General features: G+C 40.0%; 1 pseudogene across 1 annotated transcript; it reads left to right on the forward strand.

The window, feature by feature from the left end:
- The first annotated feature begins 263 nt into the window (after positions 1–263).
- LOC309859787 (14-3-3 protein beta/alpha pseudogene) lies at positions 264–2749 on the forward strand (annotated as a pseudogene). The gene has a single exon. The product of its transcript is annotated as a 14-3-3 protein beta/alpha pseudogene (transcript).
- Positions 2750–13152: the final 10403 nt, after the last annotated feature.

Here is a 13152-nt window from a genome sequence, read left to right on the forward strand (position 1 = left end):
GAGATTTAGACATTATATATAAGCAAAAGCCATAGCTTATAACTGAAAAATATGTATGTGAAATTAAGAACAAGATGGATGGTTTTAAGAAAGGATTGGATAGACTAAGATTATTGAACTGGTCAATAGAAAATGTCCACAGTATAACACAGAGAAAACCAAGAATAGAAAAGAACAGGAGAGACACGTGGGACTTACCCAAAGTTCCCGGTATATGTGCAGTTAGAGTCCAAATAGAAGGGAATAAAAATGGAACAGAGGGAAGTGGAGTTGCCGCCACCGCCGCCGCTGATTCCGGAGCCGGGGTAGCTGCTGCCGTCGCCGCCAGTGCAGCCGCCGCCGCTGCCGCCTGAGGAGTGGGCTTGGGAAGGAAGCGGTCACCGCGCTCGGAGCTTCGCTCACAAGCGTCTTTTCCTCCTGTTGCCCTCCCCCGGGAACGACCATGGATAAAAGTGAGCTGGTACAGAAGGCCAAACTTGCCGAGCAGGCCGAGCGCTACGACGACATGGCCGCAGCCATGAAGGCCGTCACGGAAGAGGGGCACGAACTCTCCAAGGAGGAGAGAAATCTGCTCTCTGTCGCCTACAAGAACGTGGTGGGCGCCCGCCGCTCCTCCTGGCGCGTCATCTCCAGCATTGAGCAGAAAACAGAGAGGAATGAGAAGCAGCAGCAGATGGGCAAAGAGTACCGGGAGAAGATGGAGGCCGAGCTGCAGGACATCTGCAATGACGTTCTGGAGCTGTTGGACAAATATCTTATTCCCAGTGCTACACAACCGGAAAGCAAGGTGTTCTACTTGAAAATGAAAGGCGATTATTTTAGATATCTTCCTGAGGTGGCATCTGGGGATAATAAACAAACCACTGTGTCGAACTCCCAGCAGGCTTACCAGGAAGCATTTGAAATTAGTAAGAAAGAAATGCAGCCTACACACCCAATTCGACTTGGCCTGGCACTGAATTTCTCAGTCTTCTACTATGAGATTCTAAACTCTCCTGAAAAGGCTTGCAGCCTGGCAAAAACGGCATTCGATGAAGCAATTGCTGAGTTGGATACGCTGAATGAGGAGTCTTACAAAGATAGCACCCTGATCATGCAGCTGCTTAGGGACAATCTCACTCTGTGGACGTCGGAAAACCAGGGAGATGAAGGAGATGCTGGGGAGGGAGAGAACTAATGTCTGTTGTGCTTCGTGATCTGCTCAGTGTCACTCTGTACCCTCCACATATATCCCTTTGTGCGATTAAAAAAAAAAAAAAAAGTCCTGCGGCGACTTTCAATTTTTCACAGCCTCAGCCTAGCAAAATGGTCCATGGGATAAACAGCTGGTGTGTGTATCTAATACTCAGATTGGTCACATAAATGCCACGGCATTCTGAAGTTTTGATTTTGATTAACATTGACAGGATTACTGTGTGCTGATTTTTTTTTTAAACTGAACACTGTGATTATGGGGTTTTGTAACTTAGCAGAACTCTTACTGGTAGAAAAACTAGACCTAAATTATGTGTAACTTTTTGGAAAGTTTAAACTGATAATCAAATTAGTCATGGAAATAACAGTTCCATTGTAAAGTTGTACAGAAAGTTATAGAGATTATATTGTGACGCTGGGACGCAGACTGAGACCCCTTCCTGTGACAGCAACTCACAGTAGTTCTGCCTGTTTTGGGGGGGAAGTACAGACACTTGGCCAGTTTGAGCTGTTGCCACTCAAAAGTTCATGACTGCAGATGTCCACAGTGTCTTCCTCTCCGTAAACTCGAAGCCTAAAATGGAAACTCTTTGTGGCAGATAATTGGGTTTTGACACCGTGAAAAGGCCCAGTGCTCCTAGACCCCGTGACTAACACCCCTTCCCCACAGCCATCGTACTGATTTGCAACTTGGGCTCCATTAGTGGAATCTGTTTTCCTTGTAACCAAGACCTAAAGAAGAGAAAAGCCATGTATCTTATGAATGGCCTTATCTGTTTCCTGGGTAATACCTTTCAGAGTCATGTTCTGTAGAGATTGCCTTTCACTTAAGAAGTATTCAAGTCTTTGGGTGCTTCATAGCTTGGGGCTTTTATATTTTGAAATCGAGACATTTTTCCCACTGTCCTTTTTGACTGTTGACCTTGGTTTTTATTTTCCCTCTTGAAGTGTCTGTCCTGCTTCTTTACATTTTTTTTCCTTTTCAGTTCTGTTGCTGTCTTCTGTTTGTTGTTGAACACCTTTAGGGGCAGGGCGGGGGCCTGGAGGGGGATGAGCGAAGATGGCAAGCACTTTGGTCCGCAGGCCTCACTTCAGGGAAGTTGAGAAGAGCCAGCACATAGTTCTGGCTTCCTCTGATTTCTCAGCACGCTCGTTGCTCTTCAGTCAGACTGAGATCTGAGTCAAAAAAGTGTTTTTAAATACCCATGATTTCTCCCTGTGTTGCAGCCAGCCCTGATAATGCTTGTTAGTACCTGTCACCAGCTCTCCCAAGTGTGCTCCTTCAGCCAAGTTCACAGACCTGTTTGAACAAGACCCTATAATGCAGGGAAGTTGCATGAACACCACAGTGGGGAGAGTCCAGAATAGCCAGGCCTACCAGTCTCACAGTACCCCCTCTCCCTTGAACATTCCATGTAGCCGTAGTGTCCGCCTGTTTGTCCATCTGCTGAAATGAGAAAAGAAACATTCATGCACTGATTTAAAACCCAAAAAAAGGGAAAAAAAAAGAAAAAAGAAAAAAACAAAACAAAAAATAAACCCTCCCCCCTTTCTAGCTGAACAAAAATGTGCAGTTAATACTTGGCACTTGAAAATGCAGTAGTGAATGTGGAACGAGCCTGTCTGTATATCTGGTAGCTCTTTCTTGCTTCATTTTTCCTTACCAGTATTCTGCCTCACGTTTGCTTCTGTGACGGTTATATTGCCTAGCAAGCACTCCTGTGGTTGTGAAAATAGTATAGCAAAAAAAAAAAAAAAAAAAAAAGAAAAGAAAAGAAAAGTCCCCGGTTATTGATGTACTAGATTTGTGTATGTCTTTTAAACAGTTCTAGTTTCCACCTTAACACGGAATAGTCAGGAAAAGTGTAAAAATTCAAAAGTGAAATAAAAAATTTTATCAGTTAAAAAAAATGGAGCAGAAAAAAATATTCAAGGACATTGTTTATCTGTAAACATTTCTTAGGTTTTAAAAAATATAGCAATGTTATCAGCAAAATGGCAAAGTAGAAAGTCCCAAGGACTGATTTCTACATATAACACACACCAAGACTCACACACACACACACACACACACACATGCTCACGTCAGAAGTTGTATGAATCAATTCATAAGAGCTCTGAAAACAGTAAAAGTTTGTAGAAACCAAGCAATAGTCATCTAACCCTATCCCTTGCCTGACCTGGTAATAGTCTTGGTCTTAAGCTGGTAGCAACCTGGTTCCCAATTTTCCCCTTAAATTAGAGGAACATACTTTTTTCCCAAGTAATTTCATACATCTGCTATACCCAAAAGGCTGATGCAAGGCATTCATTCCCATCTTGCATAACTTGTAACACAAGCAGGAAAAGTAATGGGAACTGTTTGTAAAATCTAGGAGAACTATACTCACAGATGCCTGGAGCAAGAGATTACAAGTGGAGATATAGAATAAACCATCTAAGGCCTAGAGAAGCTGGGTTGTGACTTTTTTGGAAATTAGAATATTCAAAAGCAACCACATATAAGGGGAGAAATTAGAAAACCATGTCCATGCCCAGAAAAGATGTATGCTTAGAAAGGATCTGAGAGCACCTTAAGCTTTCAGTAGGGTGAAAAATAAAACAGAAAAATAAACAGAGAATCAATATTGTGTGGGACAGTCTCAACCAAGCCAGCGTAAGAATTATGGGAGTCCTAGGAAAAGACAAGAGAGATAAAGGGATAGAAAGAGCATTTGAAGAAATGATGTAAAAATTTTTCCAAATTGGATTAAAGACATAAATAATGTAAGCCTAAGAAGTTTAACAAACTCCATGTTGAATAAACCCGAAGATAGTCACACTGAAACACACTAATAAAGTTATCAAAAAACAAAGGCTAAGAGAGAAAGCTGCAAGAGAGAAATGAGTGATCATATGCAAGGGATCCTCAGGAAGATTGCCAGGCAATTTCATATGAGAAACCTTGGAGATCTGAAGGCTGTGGGATGGTATGTTCAGAAAGCCGAAAGAAGAATGCTGTCAACTGAGAATTATGTAACCAGCAAAATTGTCCTTTATTTTTGAGGGAACAATTAAAGAAATTAGACACTTTCAGATAAACAAAATCTGATAAAATCCCTGACCACAGACCTCACCACAAAAAATAGTATATCCGGGGTGCCTGGGTGGCTCAGTGGGTTGAAGCCCAGGGTCCTGGGATCGAGCCCTGCCTTGGGCTCTCTGCTCAGCAGGGAGCCTGCTTCCTCCTCTCTCTCTGTCTGCCTCTCTGCCTGCTTGTGATCTCTGTCTGTCAAATAAATAAATAAAATCTTTAAAAAAATAGTATATCCTTCAGATGGAAATAAAACAACATTAGACAGCAAGTAGAACCCATAGGAAGATATAAAAATCTCTGGTGAAGGTAAGTACATGAGCAAATACAAAGCTCACTTTGCTGAAAATCAAGGAAACCTGAAATGCCAAAACATCCTGGAAAAGAGGGACAAAACTGGCGGGCGCCCATTTCCTGATTTTGAAACGTATTCTACACCTGCAGTAATCACAGCAACATGGTATTGGAATAAAGATGGAAATACAAATGAATGGACTAGAGATCCCAGAAATAAACTCATACATGTATTGTAAAATTATTTTTAGCAAGGTGCCAAAACCATTCAATGGGGGAGAAAACAGTCTTTTGAGGAAATGGTCCTGGGAAAACTGGATACCTATATGGTAAAGGATGAGTTTGAGTTCTGACCTAATACCATATACAGACATTAGTTTGGAATGTATCAGAGGCCTAAATGTAAAGGCTAACATTATAAAAGTCATAAAGGAAAACATAAGGAAAAGTCTTCATGACTTTGGATTTGGTACTTCAGGGAGAAGGACACCAAAGCCATGGGCAAGAAGAGAAAATTAATTCGACCTCATCAAATTTAAAAACTTTGTGCATCAAAGACATTAGCAAGAGTGGGGAAAATAGCATAGAATGGGAGAAAATATTTTCAAATGATATATTTTATAAGAGGTTAATATCCAGAATATACAAATATTACAACTCAAGAATAAAAAAACGAAGAGCCCCAATTTAAAAAAAAAAAAATGGGCAAGGACTTGAACAGACCCTTCACCAGTGAAGATACACAAATAGCCAAAAAGCACATGCAAAAGGCTCAAATTACTCATTATTGGAGAAATGCAAGGCAAAACCCAATGTGATGCCACTTCACACTCAGTGGGGTGGCTATTCTCAAAAACGCTGAAGACAACAAGCTTCGGTAAGGACATGGAGGACCAGAAGTCCATGTGCACTTTCAAATGGCACAGCTGCTGTGTGAAATTGTTAGTTCCTCAAAAAGCTGGATGATAGGATCTAGCAATTCCAATTCTAGGTATTCACCATCCCCTCCCCAAATGGAGAGCAATGACTCAGACAGGTACTCATACACCAACATTCACAGCAGTATTACTATTCACGGTAGCCAAGAGCTGAAAACAACACAAGTGTCCATCAATAGAGGAATGCATGAATAGATACGGTGTCTGCATACAATGGAATATTATTCAGTCTTAAAAAAAGAATAAAATCTTGACACACGCTCTGTATGTGACCCTCAAAAATATTACGGATATTACGGTAAGTGTAATGAGCCAAACACAAAAGAACAAATATTACATGAATCTGCTTATGGGATGTACCAAGAATAACTAAGTGCATAGAGACAAAAAGCGGGAAAAAGGTTACCTCAGGCTGAGGGAAGGGGGAAATGGCGAGTTGCTGCTTAATGGGTGTGGAGTGTCCTGAATGAAGAGAAAGTTCTGGAAATGGGTCATGGTGATTAACATTATAAAAGTTAATGCTTCTAAATTGTACAATTAAAAATGGTTAACAGCATGCCTAGATGGCTCAGTCGGTTAAGTGTCCAACTCTTGAGCTCAATTCAGGTCTTGATCTCAGGACTGTGAGTTCAAGTCCTGTGTTGGGCTCTATGCTGGGTGTGGAGTCTACTTTTAAAAAAATAATTAAAATGGCAGATGTTATAGTAAATGGTAAAATGGTATGTGTCATGTATATTTGGCCATAATAAAAAAATACATGATTTAGAAATAATATATAGGATTTATATCTCTACTAAGGTTATGTGAAATTAATACCTATTATTTTACTTAAATGAATAATTAGTCTTTCACAATAGACCAAATGATAATGGTGTTTGTAATATTTCTTGAAATTAGCATTCTTATTTTGTAATTACTAAAGCTGTAAGATTTTTTTTTTCCTCACATGAATCCAGGAATGATTTTTCTCTTATTAAGCCAAAGGATAATCATTTTTTGAACTTTTGAAATGTCTATCATGAAAACATGATGATAATTACATCCAAAACTTTTAACCATTTCTTAGTAAATATTATGATTGAAGTAATCAACAAACCCCCAAACTGAGAGTTATAAGTAAAAATATTTTTGAAGAATCATATAGCTTGGAAGTATTGAAAATAGCAATAATAAAATGCCAAAAAACACACTTGGTAGAAAGAATCTCCCCCAAAATATTGATAGCACGTAAAACTTGACATGGTAAGAAGTTTTATTTGGTAAAATATGGACAGATAACAAAAATATTTTTGACAAAGTTGTAATGTTTAAGATCTTGGATAGTTAGTTAACAACTGTGTGCAAAACAAAATACACATTGACATAAGATAGACTTAGTAAACTTTGAACAGTAAATCAAGTTTTTTTCTGAAGTATTAATTAAGGAATAGGAACCACTGAAAATACATTTAGTAAAAAAAAGTTTAGAAATTGGAAAGGTTTTATCTATAGCATCAAGGAAGATGGTATTAATTAGGTGAATATTTTTATGAGACTCAAATTTGAGATAATTTTGATTAAAGTTTTGTATGCTTGTCATAAATGTGGAAGCAGCATGTTCAACACATGAATTGCATCAAAATGGCAGTAACAAAACTTTGGAGCCAAGACATCTTATAATATCAGGTTTTCTGATATTTTGCCTTAAATTTTGGAAGCCTTTCATGCTTCTCTGAGAAGCAGAGACAGACAATAATACACTTGCTTTTTAAACCTATGCCTAGCTCTGAGGGCAAGAAAAGCATTTAGTTTCAGGGAAAAAAATGCAGTTTACCAATTTTCTTTCCCTTAACAATCTTTTCAATTCCCCAAAGATCCGTATTATCATCTGTCCTCAATAAATTACTGTGAGATGATCTCAACTGAATTTCTATGTATTTCTCTAAGTTTGAAGAACTCTAGGAGAATAATTGCTATTATAGAAATGATATGATAAGGTATATCTTAAAATGTAATTCTGAATCTCACAAATTATATAATCTCAATAAATTATTACAACTTCGCGATCCTCTAAGTCTTCATCTGGTTCACAGATGGAGCAACACTTCCCTCACACTTTAATGTGAAGATTAAATAGAACACGATTTGTAAGTTGCATGGCACATCAAATTACTTCATAAATCACCAGCTGTCTTCCTTCCAATAAGAAGAATTATGGACCAAAGCCAGGTCATCAGTTTTTTATCGAGGTAAACTTCTGTTCAGTTTCACATTCAAATATCTTTATATTCATATTCCCAATTCACATTTAACAGATCTCATTGTTTAGTTACATTGCATCTTACATGCCTGACTCTCATTCAGTTGGGCTGTTTGAAGCAACAGGGCAAGTCAGATTGTGAGTTCAAGGGGCTTTTGTCATTAGGACTCATGAGTCAAGGAGGGAGGCAAGGCTCATGCCAGCAGAATGGGTTGTCCTGTCAGCATGGAGGATCCTGGTTAAATTGGGGAAGTGTAGGGATCCAACACAGCTTGAAGAGCTCGGGTATCTTACTGTCTCCTTTGATTGCCACATAGTCATGTAACAAACTATTAGCAGAATTGTCTAATCCAAGGTTACTAGCTAAAGCAGAGTTTTATCTCAGAGGGTTTTTTATATTTATATTTTATATATATATATGTGTGTGTGTGTGGGTGGGTGGGTGTGTATGTGTGGTTTGTTTTGTTTTGTTTATGTACGTGTTTTTTAAATTCCTAAGCATAGGATAGAACACATAAAAGAATATGGGCAGTGAGAAATACAATTATCACACTTCTTAGGAAAAGAGTTTTCTGAAAGGAATGGTGTGGATTGGTGGCTATTTTTCTTGAGTGGCAAGACTCTGGATGCTAAGAGTAGCTTCAACATCAGGTATCAACAAAAATGTGACATTAATGAGTGAACGATCATGATAAGTAATTCCTTTTTCACAGTTCCAAAAAGTTTCTAGTGGAAGCATATTCCAGAGGAGGGTATTATCACAACACACTAGAGATCGGAAATGACAACTGAAGGGTAATAAAATTCAGGAGGAAGAGCAAGGAAAATTAAGCCTGCAGACTGGAGTGTGGTTTTTAACTGTGCCACCTAAGGTCAGTCTCAAACATACTGGCTGACTTTCCTCATTTGACTAAGAAGGGAATTAGAGCACATTCAGTTTGCAAACTCAAATTATTTTAAGTTTCAGGCAGGTTAAAATAAATAATGTTTAGTTCTTTGACAGCCAAGATACATCTTCACAATGATAGAAAAGGCCAATTTCCACACCTATGTCAGGACTTGGAAATGGCTGGCAGGGTCTTGCCTGGTTCTTGCACAGATGAAATGAACTCAGAATATGTGTGTGTGTGTATGTGTGTGTGCGCATATGTGTGCATGCAAACTTGCATAGCTAATTAAAATATATTCCAAGACATTGCATTTTATGATGGAATATTCTTTAGGGTGAATTCGAGGTTTAAAATTCCATGAATTTTTTTAAATTTATTTTTTATTTTCAGCATAGCAGTATTCATTATTTTTGCACCACACCCAGTGCTCCATGCAATCTGTGCCCTCTATAATACCCACCACCTGGTAAACCGACCTCCCACTCCCCACCCCTTCAAACCCCTCAGATTGTTTTCCATAGTCTCTCATGGTTCACCTCCCCTTCCAATTTCCCCCAACTCCCTTCTCCTCTCTATCTCCCCATGTCCTCCATGCTATTTGTTATGCTCCACAAATAAGTGAAACCATATGATAATTGACTCTCTCTGCTTGACTTCTTTCACTCAGCATAATCTCTCCCAGTCCTGTCCATGTTGCTACAAAAGTTGGGTATTCATCCTTTCTGATGGAGGCATAATACTCCATAGTGTATATGGACCACATCTTCCTTATCCATTCGTCCATCGAAGGGCATCTTGGTTCTTTCCACAGTTTGGTGACTGTGGCCATTGCTGCTATAAACATTGGGGTACAGATGGCCTTTCTTTTCACTACATCTGTATCTTTGGGGTAAATACCTAGGAGTGCAATGGCAGGGTTATAGGGAAGTTCTATTTTTAATTTCATGAGGAATCTCCACACTGTTCTCCAAAGAGGCTGCACCAACTTGCATTCCCACCAACAGTGTAAGAGGATTCCCCTTTCTCCACATCCCCTGATTTTTTAACTTTTCTTTAACGAAAACATCTTTACCAAAGGAGTTTGAAGTTGACTCCTCCTGCTTCTGGTTTCACAACTCTTTCTACAGTTTTACCTCTTAAATGAAAAAGATAATGCACAGAAATTGAAGAAGTTTTGAAATAGCTGTTCCTCTCCTGTGCCCCCCAAAATCGGGATCAGTGTGAACATTATTGCACCTGATTTTATTTCATTTTCTAAGAATTATTTTTTAAATCAATTTTGAAGAATATAATTCACATATCATAAAATCCTCCCACATAAAGTGCACATTTAATTTTTTAGTGAATTAGCAGAGTTGTGCATTTCCACCGGTTATATAATTTTAGAGTATTTCCCACCAAAAAGAAGTTCCATATAATGAGCAGCCTTTCCCTGTCTCCCAGCACTCACACTACTTAGCCTCTGTTTCCACAGATTTGCCTATTCTGGAAATTTCGTATGAATGGAATCCTACGAGATGTAGGGTCTGGTTTTGCTGTGGTCTGCATCTTTCACTAGTGTCATGTTTCAGGTCCATCCACACTGTGGCATGTGTTACTACTTCATTCCTTTTTATTGTGGAACAAGATTCCTCCATATGTGTGTACCATATTGTATCCATTCAACGTTCATGAGTTTACGGGCATATCGGATATTTCCACTTTTTAGCCATGTGGATAATGCTGCTTTGAGTTTGGAGAGATCATTGTACAGAGATTTCTTGAGTTTCTACTACGTATAAGCACAACAAGCTAAACAGTGAGAATACGAAAAGCCATAACCCTGTCCTCCTGTGCCCACAAACTACTGTCTAACAGCTAACAGGTAAGTGGAAAAGTAACCCACACACAAAAAAAAACTGTGATGCACAGAGAGCTTCAAAAGAAACAGACCAGGTTTGAAAGAAAGTCATTGAAGAATCCCACTTTAATGAGATCCAAGAGGGAGCTAAGTCATGCAAAGGCTCAGGGAAGAACATTGTGGGTGGGGGTGCGTGAATGATAATGGAATAACGTATCGCTGGGAAGAGCCCGAATTCTCTGCGAAACTAAAAGATGGGCATCCCTGACAACAGCTGAGGGAAAGGAAGACGAGCATCACAGGTAAGTGGAGACAAAGCTGCGGAGATGTTTCCGCCCGAGGAATTCATCTACGTCACATTCTCAATTAAATAAGAAATCTTGGAGGGATTCTTGACAGGGAACAAGACCACCTTGCTTACATTTTAAATAATCTCTCTGTTGTCCTTGGAAAACCTGTTCGGGGTATCTGAGAGAAGAACTGGACAGACAAGTTAGTAGGAATCTATTACAATCTCCGAGTGAGAGATGAGAGGGGCTTGATTCCAGAGAAGCCAGTGGGTACGGAAAGTGCAGACATTGGGATTTGCTTTGGGTTGGGGGAAAGAGGGTCACAGCAGTGGCCTCCAATGGCCCCTCATCTATCCACACTCTTCTGTGGCCCCTCTCTGACTCTGGACTTGGCCAGCTGACATGTTGTGAACAACAAGATTTTGTCAAGTACGATGCAGACAAGGACTTGGAATGTACCTTCTCCATGGTGTTTGCCCTTTCTTGCTGCCCTTAGACTGCCACAGGAAGAAGCCAAAGCTGGCCTTGCAGATGATTGGGCCATATATAGCAGATACAGGTTGTCATAGCTTAGGCACCACCAGACACTAGCCAACCCCCCAGCTAATGCTGCCACTGGTGTGCATTCTGCAAGGCCAAGAGAAGAGCCATGCAGTTGCATCTGGCCCAAACTGCTGACCTATGGAACTGTGAGCTAACGAAGTGTTTGTTTTCTTAAGCTACGAAGCTTTGGGGTCATTTTTTACACAGCTGGGTAACTGATAGTGAGAAAGAATTAGCTGACAGTATAGATACATCTGGGGAAATAATGAGCCAAATATATTGCAGAAGTTTCTGCCTGAGTGGCTGGGTTGATGGTTTAACATCTGGAAGTGGGAATGGGAACAGGGAACAGGGGTAGGGGGATCAAAGGTGTGGATTTAGACATGTTAATTCTTACATAGTTACAACCTGCAGATATAAATTAGGGAAGTTTCAGGATAAAGTTGGCAGGCTAAAAGACTGAAAAATAAGCTTATTTTGCTTACTTATGTTTTTGTAAGCCTATATTTAAAAATGCATTTTAGAAGAAAATTTTCATTGTTTCCTTTTTAATTTTTTTATGGGCTACCTATTAGTTTTTTGTGAACAGCAGTGTATGGTTTGAAAAATGGCGATCAGTCCAATCCCTTGACTTTACAAAGGATTACCAATGCTGGAGAAGTGGAGTAACTCATATGAGGTCACATAACTTGTTACTGAAATTCTTGACCCACAAGCCTGAGTCTTTTGACCCCCTGGCCCTTTCTTCATGGCACACACTCCCGTTATGTTAGCCTCTGCATCAGGCACTCATATTACTCCAAGAGAAGTCAGGTAACATTAGTAAGACAGTGTAGATGGTACCTATGACAAACACAAGATGGTGGATGCCCAGCCTCTGTGTTGGGCACACAATGAGAGGGACCCTACTGATGTGGCCTGATGGAGAATCTCATACCTCATCCTTCAGAGGCATCTGCTCCCACTTTTAACCAGCTGTTGCCAAGTTAAGTAGATCATCTACATTTTAAAATTCCTATCAGTTAACATGCAGTGTGATACTCATTTCCGGTGTACACTTTAGTGACTCAACAGTTCTACCCAAAACCCAGTGCTCATCACAACAGGTGCACTCTGTACCCCCCATCACCTATTTCCCCCATCCCTCCACCCACCTCCCCTTGGTGTTGGGAAAACTGGACGGCTGCCTCCAAGAGGATGGAATGGGCCCACTGTCTTACAGCACATGCAAAAATAAGTTCTGAATGGATGAAAGACCTGAATGTGAGACCTGAAACTGTAAAAATCCTGGAAGAGAACACTGGCGGTAACCTCTTTGATAGTGGCTGTGGCAACTTCTTTCTGAATGTGTGTCCTGAGGAAAGGGAAACAAAAGCAAAAAAAAAAAAAAAAAAAAAAAAACCCACAGGACCTCATCAAGATAAAAAAGGAACAATCAACAGACTAAAGAGCAATCTGTGGAACACACCTCAGAAAGGGCTAGTATCCAAAATATATAAAGAATGCACAAAACTCGGTACCCAAAAGTGAATAATTCAATTAGAAATGGGCAGAAGACATGAATAGGTATCCTTCCAAAGAACACAAACAGATGGCCAACAGACACGTGAAAGACGCCCAGAATCCCTCACCCTCAGGGAAAGGCAGATCAAAACCACAATGAGGTGTTGCCTCACACCTGTCAGAATGGCTGAAATTAACACAAGAAAGAACAGGTATTGGTGAGAATGTGGAGAAAGAGGAATCTTCTTGCACCGCTGGTGGGAAGGCAAACTCATGCAATCACCCTGAAGAAGAGTCTGGGGGCTCCTCGGAAGGTTAGAAAGAGAACCACCTCACGTCCCAGCAGCT

This window comes from Mustela nivalis, assembly GCF_964662115.1.
Source record: "Mustela nivalis genome assembly, chromosome: 2".
Classification (NCBI taxonomy): Eukaryota; Metazoa; Chordata; class Mammalia; order Carnivora; family Mustelidae; genus Mustela; species Mustela nivalis.